The following is a 16,519-nucleotide window of genomic DNA, read 5'->3' as shown; positions in this document are numbered from 1 at the left end:
TTGTCTTTGCCTGCATAGCAACATCCTGTGTGGGTTTCCATGCATGGAGCAGCTGTTTCATACACCCATAGTCTTCCTGTGTGGGCAAACTGATTGCTTAATAAGTATTTGTCTACTCCTTTGGAAGCCATAAATGGCTGAGCAACATTTAGAATGATCTTCAAGTGTTGTTGTTTTGTTTTGTTTTAATGAGAATACATACACTTTGGACCTAAACGGATCTGACAGGTTTTTTCATGATCACAGTTGATTTTATATTAAATACTCCGAGAAAACAAGGCTCAGAGCATACCTTATGCATATTGATCATTTGGGGACTGCCATATGTCATGGATTAGTTGAGCCTTTAGGAATATTATATTTTGAGCAGAGCAGATGTGAAGCTTTCAGAAGAGGATTCCCCCCCCCCCGCTCCCTGAGGGAAGACATAAGAGGGGAATAGCCGGAATACTTTGGGGAAGAACAAGTACAAGTGGGAAAAGAGCAACTGATGGGAGTTGGATGGTGCCTGTAGCTGCATATTGCATGCCATTAGATGACATTTTTTGGAGGAGGTGTAAAAAGCTTTGCCAAACTTTGCTAGAACACATTGGCAGGGTGGCAGTAGCCTCCTGCCCACAGATATTCATAGTGAGAAAAGTTGGAGAAACCAAGCTGTCTGGATCAGAACCCGATGCTGGCAAGTGAGGGCAGAGAGGCTTTTTAAAAAATCTTTGATCCTCAAATGACCTGATCCAACTCTGAGATTCACCAACCTTTTGCCAGCAGCTGTGCCTTGATCAGTACTGCTTATGCCTACTTTGTAAAGGCACAACCAAATTGGGCTCGGTATCGGGGTTGACCTCAAGAATTTCCAGCACTCCTTATGGAAACCCACACCTGACTTTGAAAAAGATGCCATCATTATATAACCATTGCATATATTTTTTTCTGGGGGTACTCGAGGGTACATGGGTCCAGCACCATTTTCCTAGAAGAAAAGTACTGAATATAACTTTCTGATTTCACAAAGGATGTAGTGGATGGATGCGGTGCAGTGACACTTTGAAACCTTTGCTTCTGCTTTTTGTCACTCTAAAGCCTTTGGCCATTTCGATGATGTGGATGTGCTCTTTGGTCTCTGCTTTGTTTAGTCGGTGCGACACAGCGTTCCGATACGGAATATTTTTTTGAGTCGAGCCTCAGTTTCGAGTGAATAATCAGGGACGTGGGAAAGGGAATGCTTCAGTACGCAAAGGCAGTGATTCCAAAAAGCAGCATTAACAGGACAAGGATGGCTCTCTGGCTATCACAACCCCTGCTAGGATGCTTCCTATATTTGCTCGTCTTCCTCCTTCGACAGCTCGCATTTGTGGCGGTTTTCATTGCTTCATATCAGTTGCCAGGACTGCATGTTCCAAATGAAAGGCTTTGCTTGTTGCCACCGGGCTGTGCAGAAATTGCAACATTATTATTTTTTACCCTCGCTCCAGGCCATGGCTAGGCTAGATACTTAGCTCTGGACTGAAAGTCATGTTGATGCCTGAAGGTGACAAGGGAATGAACAGGGCTATGAAACTATCGTCTCCTTCACACTTCTGCGCCTTCACACTTGTGCCCTGTGGGCTCTGGTGTCAAACTGACGAGCCAGCTGTGAATAAGGTGGAAAGGTTTCAAAACGTGTTTTTTTAATTCTCACCTTTTTTGTGTGTCTTTCTTTCTGAGAATCTTAACTAGATTTCTCTGCATTTTTTATTTCATAGGCACTTTTTTTTTAATCACCTGATAAAAAGATGACAGCCGTGAGTCCCAACTCTCAGTACAATTAACTTTTTCTTTTCTTTTTTTAGTGGGGGCGGGGATAAGACCCTCTCTTTTAGCCTGATATTGAGATAGTGTGGCTTTTCTTAGAAAAGCTCTACCGCAGACATTCAATGTCATGTAAAAAAGAAGTGAACAAGATAAAGAAAGAGAGCCTTTTTTTGTTTTTTAGTAAGTTGCCAAAGACAATTGATGTCTCTTTGCCAGTAAAGCTCCCCTGCAGTGAAAAATTGAAATATGAACACGTAGTTCACATATGAGCAAACATTTGTAAATTTAAACCCACAGGTACCCCTTGTTTCGGGACACAGGTGGCGCTGTGGGTTAAGCCACTGAACCTAGGACTTGCCGATCAGAAGGTCAGCGGTTCAAATCCCTGCGACGGGGTGAGCTCCTGTTGCTTGGTCCCTGCTCCTGCCAACCTAGCAGTTCGAAAGCACATCAAAGTGCAAGTAGATAAATAGGTACCACTCCGGCGGGAAGGTAAACGGCGTTTCCGTGCACTGCTCTGGTTCGCCAGAAGTGGCTTAGTCATGCTGGCCACATGACCCAGAAGCTGTACGCCGGCTCCCTCGGCCAATAAAGCGAGATGAGCGCCGCAACTCCAGAGTTGGTCACGACTGGACCTAATGGTCAGGGGTCCCTTTTCCTTTACCTTTACCCCTTGTTTCAAGTGGTGCTTACTAGCTCTGGATTTCACCCCCTCCCACACTCACTTGTAGACTGTTCTTAATGCTGCATTTGGATGGGTCAAAAAACCCCACAAAGCTTACTGCAGGTGTTTTAGGATTCAAATTTCTCTTAGTATAATGTTTTCAATGTTCATTAAAAATAAACTAAGAGGGCAAAGCATTACTGAAAGATGCTACTCACTGTTGCAATTTTCCCACCTCCTATTGCACAGGTTGCAGGCTGGGAAGTGGACACTATCTTGCCCTCCCAGAAAATTTTCTGATGATGCTACATAACAGCAGCCTATTGGAAGGGTCAGAAAGTTTGGCAACCTAGTCCCGCCTGCAGAGTAGGGAATCTGCCATACCTCTGGCTCCTTTCCAGTTGGGAAGCATATTTATTTGGAAGCTACTATTGACAGGGACCTGGGTGGCACTGTGGGTTAAACCACAGAGCCTAGGGCTTGCTGATCAGAAGGTCTGAGGTTCGAACCCCCATGACGGGGTGAGCTTCCTTTGCTCGGTCCCTGCTCCTGCCCACCTAGCAGTTTGAAAGCACATCAAAGTGCAAGTAGATAAATAGGTACCGCTCCAGCAGGAAGGTAAACGGCGTTTCCGTGCGCTGCTCTGGCTCGCCAGAAGTGGCTTAGTCATGCTGGCCACATGACCCAGAAGCTGTACGCCAGCTCCCTCGGCCAATAAAGCAAGATGAGCGCCGCAACCCCAGAGTCGGCCACGACTGGACCTAATGGTCAGGGGTCCCTTTACCTTTACTATTGACAGGTGGTCTCCACCATTGGGGTAGCCCCCAAGGGAAGAGGTGACCCTTTGGGGTTTCTTATGAAGGGTGAAAAAAGGTTAAGGGAACTCCCCCACAGGTGACTTGCTTTAATTTCTCTTTTGTGTGCTGGCTGTTAGATGATAGATAGATGACAGAGTGTAATTTTTCTAGAACAATGAATGCTTCCAGAACAATGAATGCTTCCCTCGTTCTCTTAAAATGGCAATGGCATCCACCTGAGAGGTTGCCAGAACTGAGTTAGACTGGTGACTGTGAGTAGCCACTGAGACCATACAACACTGGTCCTGAAAGACCTACATTGGCTCCCAGTACATTTCTGAGCACAATTGAAAGTGTTGGTGCTGACCTTTAAAGCCCTAAACGGCCTCGGCTCCAGTATACCTGAAGGAGCATCTCCACCCCCATCATTCAACCTGGATACTGAGGTCCAGCTCCAAGGGCCTTCTGGCGGTTCCCTCACTGCGAGAAGTGAGGTTACAGGGAACCAGGCAGAGGGCCTTCTTGGTAGTGGTGCCTTCCCTGTGGAACACCCTCCCACCAGATGTCAAAGAGAACAACAACTACCAGGCTTTTAGAAGACATCTGAAGGCAGCCCTGTTTCGGGAAGCTTTTAATGTTTGATGTATTATAGTATTTTAATATTCTTTTGGAAGCCGCCCAGAGTGGCTGGGGAAGCCCAGCCAGATGGGTGGGGTATAAATGATAGATTATTATTATTATTATTATTATTATTATTATTATTAATTTCATAAACTTTATACACTGCTTGATAGTTGTTGTTTTTTAAAACCCTCAGAACGATTCTATACAAAGTTGAGAGATATTCCTGCACTTGGGGGTGGGAGGCTTTTTGTTCTGATGTTGACAGTTTGGGGAAATGGGTAGTAAAAGCCTTTCTGCATCCTTTAATTTACTGCACATAGGGCTGAAAGAGTGACCAATCATATTAGTAGTTTTATTTTGCTGTTGGGAAAATAATTAGAAAGCAGAGCAGGCTTGAGATTGTTAGCAAAGATTATGATTTGGAGGAGAGATACAGATGGACTTCATTTGTTGATTGAAGAAAATCCCAGGTGGCAGTAGATTAGACTTTATCAGTTTTCATTCATCTGCTTGTGAAAAGTGGATAACGCTTGAATCTTTAGCAGTCTCACTTGAAAGGAATCCAAACTCCTGGCTTGAGAGGCTTGATTAAATTTTACTCAGGTAGTTGGATTTAATTTAGGATAGAACAAAAACCACCTGGATACCTGGGAGGAAGAAGGATGGGCGTACAGACACTAGTGAAAAATTCTGAGCCATGCTATTGTCTAATTAACACATAAGCTACGTATATCTATCTGCATGGGTTTCAGTTGTTTCTCTTCAGAGTCTGATATTTGGATATAAATTAGGTTTAAATGATAAAAATTGGGGAACTTTCGTTTTTCCAGAGGTATAAACTGTCCTGCCTGCTTTAATTGATCTGGAATATATATCTATATCATCGATATCTATATCTATATCTATATCTCCATCCCTAGGTGTTTTCTCACAGCTATGTGAGAGCTATGTGTTATTTACTCTGTTCTGGGCTTAGAGCTTCTTACAGCCACCCCTCCTAAATGTCAATAATCTTGTCCATTAGGCAACCAGATGGTTTGGGAGATAAAATCTACTAAACTGAAACACCCATACTATACCATAAAGATAAATAACCAGCTGAGAAAGCTACCTGTGTTGAAAGAGGAGCTGTGCTGCACGGTGAAATGGAATGGATGAAGTCTGTGCAGGAGAGAGAGGGCTTGTCTCCCAGATTCTATAATGTTTTACTCTTCCAATACTGAAGACGCTTCCATTCCTAGGGGCAACATATAAGCCCTGCTCATTGCTATCTCATGTGCACCTCACATTCTGCAAAGTGGTGGAAAGTGTCTACTGGATATTGGGGTGTACTGGGTATACAAAAATCATAATGCAAACTTGTGCATAACTATGTGCAAGTGATCTTCATACCTTTCTCTGCATGGATGAATGGAAATGCTTCACATGTTGAAAAGCAACATGGGGGTATAGTTTGCTTCATCCATGGGCAAGGTATAAAAATATGCATCTTTTACTACTCTTTAAACACCTGTTCGTGACTACTACAGGCTGTTAAAGTATGCTAAAAGGCAACAGATCTCTCTTAATTGATCTTGACCCTATGGATCAGGAAACCTTTGAATTGGTATTCCACACACCTCTCAGTTAAAAATGCTTTGAGGCTTCCATTGTTATAGCACATATACAGTCTACCTGCTCATACAAAATTAATGATTTGAAGGGATCCAAAAGCTATTGTAAGGACATTTATGGGATCAGTCATTCATTGGAATATCAAGTTATTTGTTCAACAGATAGAATGTTTGTGGAGGGTGAAGCACCTCTTGAGTATTACCGAATTGTAAAATGGTCTTATTTTAGATCTCTCCCCTAAAGTACATGACTTGAAGTCTACTTTCTTATTCTCTATTCTTATTCTCCACACCTTATCAAATCTTATCGAAGCTACTGCTTTTACTTAACCTTCACTTTGCATTGAAGATCTCATAAGCGTAATCTCTAGGAGCCTCACTCAGACCAACTGATAGCAATGGAGGTAGAGTCACTGACCTGTCTTACTTCTGTGTCCCAGGTGTTTCTGTTTCTGATGCCAGAGAACACAAGAAGTGGCAAAAACAAAAAAGCACTTTCAATGGGGCAGTAAAAAAGTGTGAACTCCAAATAAAACCCTAACAACCAGACATAGTGGAAGCGCTGTCATTTCAGTTTTGTCCCAAATGATCACTCTTGTCAACTCAGTAATATTATAACTTGCCTATATACCCTAAACCAGGCATCCCCAAACCTGGCCCTCCAGCTTCTGTTGACTACATCTCCCATCATCCCTAGCTAACAGGACCAGTGGTCAGGGATGATGGGAATTGTAGTCCCAAAACAGCTGGAGGGCTGAGTTTGGGGATGCCTGCCCTAAACCTTAGAGTAAATTTATGTGAATCTCCAGGCAAATGCACCGTATTCTTGAAGCATTGCTAGAGTGCAGCCTAGTTTAAATAGAAGTTTCAGCTTAAAAAGGGATTTGCTGCCACTATGGAGTGAGCAAATTCCCCTTTGAAATGCACCTATGTACATGAGCTGAAGCTGTACAGGTAGTTCCTAATCCTTGGTTGTGATGAAATGCATACATGATCAGTGCTGACAATTTTGGCAGACCAAATCTGCTGCTTAGCTGCTTTGTGGGTTTATTGGGGAAGGTACTTCCCAAGTCTTGTTGGACATTATGTATAATACACAAAATGCAGTCAAGATCTGCACATTCCCCAAGGTTTGTTGGAGATTATGCCAGATAATGTACACAATTCAGCAAATACATGCACATCCCTACCCCTAGTTGTTAGTTATGATGTGTCACTGGGAGATAGTTAAAGGCTCATGACATTCAGAAGCATCTGCTGTTGTGTGTGTTTGGTTACTTACGGAAAAGCTTCTTAATGAAAGTCTATTGCCATTTATCTCTTACCATCTTTCAGTTTATAGTTAATAGCCCCACAGCTCCACATATAGAATAATGGATGTGCCACATAAAGTAGCTATAGTATTCCAAAGAGAACAATTGGATTTGTTTTGACATAGTGTTAGCTGCTGTGGGCTGGGCACATAGCAAATCACAGATGGTAGAATAAGCATAATATAATTATAGAGACTCCCAGGCTATCCAGATGGCCATATATGTTTGGCTTGTTGGAAAAAAAGCCTGAAGTTAAAGTATAGGTTCATCACACTTTTTTATATTTTAGTCCAGATTGAGAAGTCTGAATTCACTCCCTGCCCCCTCCTTGATTGTTTGAATATTTACCATATGGGCTGCTAATCTATTTCTGTAGTTCCTTTTTGAATCGTACTGGAAGTGTCTGAGACGTTCTATTACATTGTTACCAACAGATTTCAGTGTAATGGCGTGAGAATTTTGGACATGCTACAGTTCTCCAGGGGACGCGGGTGGCGCTGTGGATTAAACCACAGAGCCTAGGACTTGCTGATCAGAAGGTCAGCGGTTCGAATCCCCGCGACGGGGTGAGCTCCCATTGCTCGGTCCCTGTTCCTGCCAACCTAGCAGTTCAAAAGCATGTCAAAGTGCAAGTAGATAAATAGGTACTGCTCCAGCGGGAAGGTAAACAGCGTTTCCGTGCGCTGCTCTAGTTCACCAGAAGCTGCTTAGTCATGCTGGCCACATGACCCGGAAGCTGTATGCCGGCTCCCTCAGCCAATAAAGCGAGATGAGCATCGCAATGCCAGAGTCGGCCACGATTGGACCTAATGGTCAGGGGTCCCTTTACCTTTACCTAGCAACTCCATCTAGGTCACAGGTGGAAACCTTGAACTAGCCAATGGGCTATATGCTTCCCACTGCCGCCCCCCCCCCACCGGGCCAACTTTGACTGGCTACCATGTTATTATGATGTTTGGTGCCAACTTGAAAGGTCACTGGCTGACAACACTGATCTGCTATGGGTGCTGAGAGAAAACCCCTTTGAAGTTCATTTGCAAATGGTCGATGCAAATTGTTGTAATGTGAACAGACTTCAAAGGGATGGCTCTTGGCATCCGTCAACTGATAGCCCCTTCAGCAGCTCTAGGGCATTCTCTCTCTCTCTCTCTCTCTCACACACACACACACACAGAGAGAGAGAGAGAGAGAGAGAGAGAGAGAGAGAGATTTCATATAAATAATCTGCCCTCAGTCTCATTCCTGAGAAAGATCTACGACATCTTTACCCAGGAAGTCTTACTGTGACATCAGAATAGCTCATCAAAGCCAGTCAAAATATATGCATAGCCTTCCGTGCTGTGGAGATATTAAATAGGTATTATGTATTATCAAGTGTGATACAATATTCGTTGAAATCTTGATTTGTATGCTGATCTGAAATATGGATTTTCCCATTAAAAAATACTTGGGAAAGTGTCCTTTATCTCCCCTGTGCAATAACAGATGGTGAAAGAAACATGGCCCAATCAGCAAGTATATACGATAGGCAAGAAAAAAATGGTGATAATTACAGCAGGCGTTTCTGAATAAGTCTAATCTATGTCAGGTTCTGATTAACTGTAAATCTACCAGCCCCAGATGATAGCAGGTGATAGGCAAATCTTGGAACCCATCATAAATTTGTGAAGAAATTAATGTCAGAGATTACATAAATTCAGGATTTGGCTGTCACAGTCTTGTCAAAACGCCCACCTCATATTCAAAAGAGGAAAACTGGCATCTGAGGAAAAGTAACTCCACATTCTCTAGAAATAAATAAGAAGCAGACAAGCCATTTTCACCTTTCAGCTGCCACCTCTAAGCTGCCTCCCTGCCCCTTCAGTTATTTTCATGACAAGTTGGTGTTCAAAGTAAACAGAAATGGTACGACGAGTCCTACAATGCCTCAAGACAAACAAATGTATCATAAACTAGGGTTTGGAGAACTTGTGGTCTTCCAGGTGTTCTTGGACTTCAGCTCCAGCCAGCATGGCCAATTGCCAGGGATGATAGGAATTGTAGTTTCCCTACCCCCTGACATAAGCTTTCATTTGCATGCTTCCCAGCATCTTGGGGAGTTTGAAAAGGAAGAGGTGAGTGGTCAGAAAGCCACTAGGCCTCTTTGTATGAATGCATGTTTACTAAAGGACTCCCTGCAAAGGGGGGGGGGTCACTAAATTTCCCACCACCTTCATTGGAAAGAAAGGTACATAAAAGTGGAGGGAGGACCTTTCTCCAACCATAAAGGAAAGGGTAAAGGGATCCCTGACCATAAGGTCCAGTCGTGGCCGACTCTGGGGTTGCAGCACTCATCTCGCTTTATTGGCCAAGGGAGCCGGCGTACAGTTTCCGGATCATGTGGTCAGCATGACTAAACCGCTTCTGGCGAACCAGAGCAGCGCACAAAAATGCCATTTACCTACCCACCAGAGCAGTACCTATTTATCTACTTGCACTTTGACGTGCTTTTGAACTGCTAGGTTGGCAGGAGCAGGGACCGAGCAATGGGAGCTCACCCCATTGCGGGGATTCAAACCGCCGACCTTCTGATCAGCAAGCCCTAGGCTCTGTGGTTTAACCCACAGCGCCACCCGCGTCCCCTTTATCCAACCATAGTTAATGTTTTATCCTTAGGTGGGGCACACTGTACTCTACTGGCATGGTTGGGGCAAGGCAGGTGGAGATTAGTGTGGTGCAAACACACCAGTAGAGTCAATCTACTCCATCTGCCAATACATTTGCACTGCGCCAATATGCTTGCTGCCTTGCCGCCCATTCCCTCCTAGTAACCAATAGCAGCCCTCCTTCCAGAAACCCAGTGTGGCAGCTCCATTCCATTGAATGAGCTGCTTCTGGTCCTTACGAATTCTAAGCAGTAACCTCGGGTGTTAAGGCCATCACATACAGTACTTCCCACAATTCCACAGGACTAGGGAAGAAAAGGTACAGAAGCCTGTCCTTTCATCTTCCAGATGCTCGGGATGTTTGAGTTTATTCCAGGTCATCCCTTTCTTCATTTAATGGCTGATGCCCAAAGTGGTTGCCATGAAAACAGCTGCCAGGGCAATCTTTCTGACTCAACTATTTTGAATAAAAAGGCACATTTTTGTATGTTTTTGGGGAAGATTTGTTGCTTACATGGCTCTCCCCTTTAAAGCACGCCTTGCAAATATTAAATTATTCATTGGGAAATGAAATTTTGCATCTCCTTCACTCTCCACCACACTTCAGGTGGTTACATGTGATGTTCTAATTAGAACTGATCCCCATCAGAATGTGTGGGTGGGAATGTACATCAAAGCTCCTCCAGAATCAGAGTATTTTCTTTGCCACCTCCGGACCTGTGCCAAGTTTACTGTGCAGCTTCTGCAGTAGCCCCGACTACAAAAATAACATTGAAAGTTCAGTCGCACAATGGATTTGTTGCATGCTTTCTGTATTTCGGTTTGCTAAGAACCCTGAGATCATACCCTCCAACATTTCTCTGATGAAAATAGGGGTGTCCTAAAAACAAGAGGGACATTCTGGGATCAAATCAGAAACCAGGGTGGCTTCTGTAAATCTGAGTCTGTCCTGGAAAACAGGGGTACTTGGAAGGTCTGTGATGTGGGATTCATGAATTTCCTGTCCTGGGAGAATACCATTCCCCGTCTTGAAGGGGGAAGCTGATTTGCCACAACCTCCTCCCCGGAAGAAAATGAGAGTTGGGTCTTCCAGGGGAGGACTGTGACATAGCATGTGAGTGCTTTGCCCAGTGGGGAAGAGGAGGAGACCAGGATATTTAAGTCGACTCTGCCCCACACTCTTCCCTCTTTTTCTTTTGGCCCCCACACTTCTGCCCATTTCAGTGTGAGCTTTCCTACTTGCTCTTTTTGGGGACCAGGTAGATTTCTTTTTTAGGGGGGGCTGATTGGCCCTTAGAACTCCTCCCCTTCTACCCTGATTGGCCCTTAGAACTCCTCCCCTCCCCTTCTACTCCATACTATTGGGTGTTGTCTGTGTAACTGGAGCATTTGTAGGTCTGTGTCCTTTTCACATATTTTTGCTCATAATTTTGTGCTCCAATAACCAGTGGGTTTATTAAAAGAAAAATCCTTCCCCTGAACTCATCCATCCCATGGATCATTTTCACATGTAAGTGTCAATCATCTGACAGCACAGTGGTGTCAGGTGACCAAAATATTCTTCCCTTGTGGGTGCAGAAGAATATCCTTCACAACTTTGGCTTGGATTCAAGCCAGCAATTCAGAGGAAGAATGGGGAGCACACTCTAAATGCACTTCTGATTTTTCCTTTCCATTAAATAGCTGTTGTCATTTTAATTATGCAAATCAGTTCCTGGAGACTTCTAACTAAATAGGTGCTCAGGAATAGTGCTCCTGGTATGTCTCACAGAGAAACCTACGGTCTTCAAATAAAAACATCTTGAAGGTCCCAGGCCACATAGAAGTTACCTGGTTAGTGTATTCACCATACAGGAGATTGTGGCCTTTATGGGGGATAAAGGGCTGATGGGTGTAAAAACCTGTTTAAAAGCTGATGTGTTGCATCTGTAAACATGCAACAATTGTGTGTGTCCCCGTCCCCCCCATAAATAGACAGCTGCCTTCTGTCCTACAGAACTAGTTACATTTATTTCCACATATTGCATTTAGAATCAGAGTGGAAACTGCTACTAAATGAAGACTAGATAGCAGTGTAGCAGCCTGCCTAGCTTGTGCTTAATGTATAGGTAGAACACTTTATTTGCCTAATTGGAAAGTAAATTATAAATGATGGCAATGGGAAGTGTCAATTAGAGAAGCATTCAAAGACAGCTTCATATTTTAGCATGTTAAACTACTATTCCCTCTAAGAGTGAACTGAGCTGATGAGTGTCGACAGACTGTAGCCAAAGGAACAAGAGAGGTGTCAGTGGACTTGAGGAAGGCCCAAGGGGTGGAATTCAACATAAGATTAAGGCGATTGTTCCATTAGTGCAAGCATTTCTGCTTTCCTTATGGATTGATCTCCCCTTTCCTTAGGATTTGGAAGTGGCATAAATTTATGGGGCGAAATGTAGGAGCAAAAGTCCACCGATACAGAAAACTCTGTGATTACACAGTACAAGTGTCTTGTCAAGGAGGAGAGAAATAGAAAAGTGGGGGGAAGTGGGATAGAATGGGGTGCCCTGGAGAAAGGTATAACTGGCTGGCTGGCTGGCTGGCTGGCATCCTGAAAAGGAGCCCTCCCAAAACAGTACAGTGGTACCTCAGGTTACATATGCTTCAGGTTACATACATTTCCGGTTACAGACTCCGCTAACCCAGAAATATTACCTCAGGTTAAGAAATTTGCTTCAGGATGAGAGCAGAAATCGTGCTTTGGCGGCGCAGCAGCAGCAGCAGCAGCAGGAGGAGGAGGCCCCATTAGCTAAAGTGGTGCTTCAGGTTAAGAACAGTTTCAGGTTAAGAACGGACCTGCGGAACGAATTAAGTACTTAACCTGAGGTACCACTGTATAAGTCTTTAGATTAAATAAATACAACCAGCTTCTGCCGTATAAACAACGGAAACACTCTGTCCATATGGGAGGTCTCCTCAAAGGGCAGTTTATTCTGGTAGCCGTAGATCGACTCAGTCTCCTGACTCCCCTTCCATAAAAACAAAAATAGCAACTATAAAAGCAGCCACCAGGGTCTTCCTCAGCGAATGACCTGCAGGTAAGTTGCAATTTTAGGCACGTCATTGTAAAGGCAGAGAAGAATCATGTCTGCAGTCAGAGGCGTTGTGATTCCCCACTGCCCCGTTGTAGCTGATCACCCCTTGGAGCAGCCAAGTCACTGTTCTATTTAAAACCAGCCTCCCTGCTCATCCAGGTGGTCTGCTGGAGAATAAAAAACACCTTTGAAAAGTCCTCTGGCTGAGCGTTTCCCCTGCCTGACTGGTGTGACTCTTTTGGACAGTGGCCAGTAATTCTACCTGGGCTTCAAGAAGCAGAGCACCTATAACTACTGCTTTGTCTTGCTGCAGGGGCTTATCCAGGAAACTGTCAGATTCTGTTTCCCTGATAGCTTTGACAGTTGTTGGTAGAAGAGCAAGGCAATTTGGCAGAGAAAGCCCTTGCAAAGATGGACCTGGAGAAAGATAAGGTGGGCACTAAAAGCTAAAATAATCGCTCGAGCCATCAAGCTATTAAATTGCTGAAATGCTGAAATCATCCCTTGTCATGATGGACATTGTTGTCATAGTGGACACAGTAAAACAAGGATATGTCTCTCCTATTGGGGAGATGGGGATCTACAAGTGTAAATGCAACTTGCTCTCTCTTGTCACACAACATTGTATTTCTTTAGTTCATAACATTTATATACCACTTGATTGTTTTTTTAAAAAAAACCCAAAGCAGTTTACAGTATTTTGAATCGAAAGCAATTGCAGGGGGTTGGACGAGATGACCCTCAGGGTCCCTTCCAAGTCTGAATTTCTATTATTGTATTATTGTTAGTCTATTCTATGTTATCTTAAGTGCAAAAAAGGGAAACAGAGTGTGGCGATCACACAGGGTCCCCGGACGTTTGACGGTCTATTGATCCCTGCGCCACCACTGTGCTCGCTTCCCCGCTGCCACCAATCCGTTACTCTTGGGTAAAACAACGAGTCCAGACAGTTGTTAAAATTGAATCAAATAAACAAGTTTATTTTATAAGCATTAACAAGTTTATGGTTTCTCAGATAATATTCCTGTCAGTTTCTTAATTTTAGTTTCTTTACTGGCCTATACCTTTCTAATACCTTCTGACTGATTATATCAACTGTTTGACTGACTCTTCTTAAGAGATTCTCTCTCTTTCTCACATCAGACTAGCCCAACCCATAGTATCCTCTCTGTCTCTTCTCTAACTCCAGACTGACTTCTTAACCACCCTAACCCTAACTCTAACTCCTCCCCTTGGGTTCCCATTGGTTAGTCATTTTACAATTAGTTAACCCTTTCTTATGAACCCAGTATGATGTCACACACCTAGGAGGATAAACGCCACACAGAGCAATAAAATGATCATTGTATACTATACAGTGTATAGCATGGGTAGGCAAACTAAGGTCCGGGGGCCGGATTCGGCCCAATCGCCTTCTAAGTCCAGCTCGTGGACAGTAAAATCAGCATGTTTTTACATGAGTAGATTGTGTCCTTTTATTTAAAATGCATCTCTGGGTTATTTGTGGGGCATAGAAATTCAGGTTTTTTTTCAAAATATAATCTGGCCCCCCACAAGGTCTGAGGGACAGTGGACTGGCCCCCTGCTGAAAAAAGTTTGCTGACCCCTGGTGTATAGCTTTCCTTCCAAATAGAATCCCTTCCTACAAAGTCGTCATCACCCAGTCCAAGTATTTAGAGGCTTCTCAAAATATTTCAGAAAAAAATAACCTATTTTGTGTAACCCTCATAATGTGGATACACAAAATATTAATGATGATGAAGTGAAACATCTTGATTTGTCAGGCTTTACTACACAAAGCAGACTGTAGCCATATTCAGCCTTGCTGACTGTCTGACAGAAGTGCTTAGAGCCATTTGGCACAGAGTCAACATTGCATTATCACATTTTAGGAAGGAAATATGAACTTTCGTATGTATTGGAAACATTGCAATTTAAGAATGTCAAGTTTCTGCTGCGACTGCTCTTTATATATTCACAGTGACTTTCACTGCTCAATGTCACTATCTCTGGTTTACAGGGAAACTCCATATTATTAGCACCGTACAGTGGATGTTGCGTGTCAATTTATGTGCAGTAGAGAAATCTTAAAATTAAGGTCTGTTGAGCTGGAAGCTTGTTGAAGACCACCATGCAGGACCAACTTGACCATTAGGAAGAATGAAGTGGGTGCCTCAGGGGTTTGTGGAAGGGCAGTGATGGCATTCCCTGACCCAACCCGCCATTCCTTCTGAGCCTATGGTTCTCCCATTCTGCTGAGGACAGAACTGTGTGTGCCACATAGGAATTGTGGTGAATAATCAGCTGAGTTTTCATTTAAAGGAAAATCTCTGAATTTTGCACTTTCCAAAACAATGGGCGGAATTCAGTGTCTCACTACTTTGAGCATTCTGTCTGTGCAAGCATATCAGCTCGCCAGGTGGAACAACCCCCCTCACCTGTCTTACACACTGTTTAGGGGGGTTTCTCTCAACATGCACACACCCCAGCCAATTTCAGGGGGCATGGAGAGGGGGAGAGGGGGAAATCCCATTGCACACGCAGAAGCCTTTACACATGGCCTCCACTGTCAAGGTTCATTCAGTGAATCCCACTCAATGTCTAAACTGAAAAAGAGGCATCCTTAAAATATCTGAATTTTTCAGTGCGGTCCTCCAACCAACGTTAACAAAAAATGTGTTATATTAGGGGAAATTGCTCGCAAAAAATGTGTAAAATAAAAAAACCCACCTGCAGATAAAAATATGTTTATTAGAGAAGTTAGCAACAAAATACTGGTGAATTTTCTTTTTTTTTAATCACAAATTGTTACAGATAGGTGAACTGAGTTTAAGATTGGAAAAATGAGAAACTGAAAATCCCAAATTGACAGATCCACCCATCTCTAAAGCCTGTCCTATGTCAATTTTGGGTATCCCTCTCCTTCCCTCCTTCTCTCTCTCTCTCTGTATGTGTTTGTGTGTCTCTCCTTTTTTGGCATTGTTGTCTTCTACCAGGTTAAACTGTCTGTCCATTCAGCTAAGCAGTCTACTTTGGCTGGAGTTGTGGCGACTTTGTGCATGTACTCCACCACTGAGCTACGGCCCCTTGCTAAATAATAGTTCAGTATAATAATGTTGTTACTTCAGGGTTTCTAAAAGGGTTTTTTTTTGGGGGGAGGTATGTGTTAGTAGTGCTGATTTTCAAAATCCTTTTTTTTATAACTCCCCACCGCAACTTCACCTTCTAAAAGACGTTGTCTGTCTTTGTGATTTTTTTTTAAGTGAATGGTCTATAATATATACTATGAGTCAATTGCTGGAGGCCCCAGGCCAAATTCACTGATATTTACTGACAAGTCAGTCGAATGGGAGTGGTGTTGAAGTGATAGTCCATTATCCCTCCATCACTTCACCAAAGTTGCATTCAGAGAGCACTTTATTTGTTTCCTCACCTAATAATTTCCACCTTTTATGTGATCTTTCACACAGTGGAAAAGCCATTTGTGGAAAACTCACAGAATCTAGAGGAAGTTTAGCACCCAATTCCATGTTTGCTTCCAGAAAAAATCCATTTGCAACCCAGAAAATCACAGGAGCTTTCCACTGGTGAAATTTGAGGTGGCATTCCAGCATGTAGTTCTTTCGTGTCCTGTAAAATTTAGCAAGGGGCAGCAGACACAACATTTAGAGGGTAGAATATCGAATACAAAGCCACAGTTCCACAACAGAGCAGGTAATACAATTTAAAAGGCTTTTGGGATAGAAGTGCTAACATTATAATCAGGAAAACTAAGTAATTCCCATGTCTGAATGTAGTCAGTGTTCCTCCCCCAAAATACCCAGCTGCTGACCCAAGGAGTCTTTGTGATTTACTCTTCCCATCTTATATAAAGAACTGGGAGATATGCTGCCAGAACCCAAACAAATGTTTAGAGCTAGGAAGGCCATTTGTGATTGGCTTATAGTCTGGAGCCAAGCTGGGATGGGGAAGAAGTGGAAACAAGTGTTACAGCTGGG

General features: G+C 43.3%; 1 protein-coding gene and 1 long non-coding RNA gene across 3 annotated transcripts in view; one reads left to right on the top strand and one right to left on the bottom strand.

The window, feature by feature from the left end:
* GABRG3 (gamma-aminobutyric acid type A receptor subunit gamma3) overlaps positions 1–16,519 on the top strand; it is a 294,933-nt gene that overhangs the window by 188,409 nt on the left and 90,005 nt on the right. The gene's annotated exons all lie outside the window — the stretch shown is intronic.
* On the bottom strand, positions 4,050–7,692 carry LOC309530949. The gene is made up of 3 exons (XR_014218986.1): positions 7,638–7,692; positions 4,988–5,113; positions 4,050–4,523 (listed from the first exon to the last, which is right to left on the bottom strand). It is a non-coding gene; the product is annotated as an uncharacterized lncRNA (long non-coding RNA).

This window comes from Podarcis vaucheri (assembly GCF_965113315.1).
Source record: "Podarcis vaucheri genome assembly, chromosome: 4".
NCBI lineage: Eukaryota > Metazoa > Chordata > Lepidosauria > Squamata > Lacertidae > Podarcis > Podarcis vaucheri.
The sequence above is the reverse complement of the archived record's forward strand: the minus strand, read 5'-3'. Positions and strand labels throughout refer to the sequence as shown.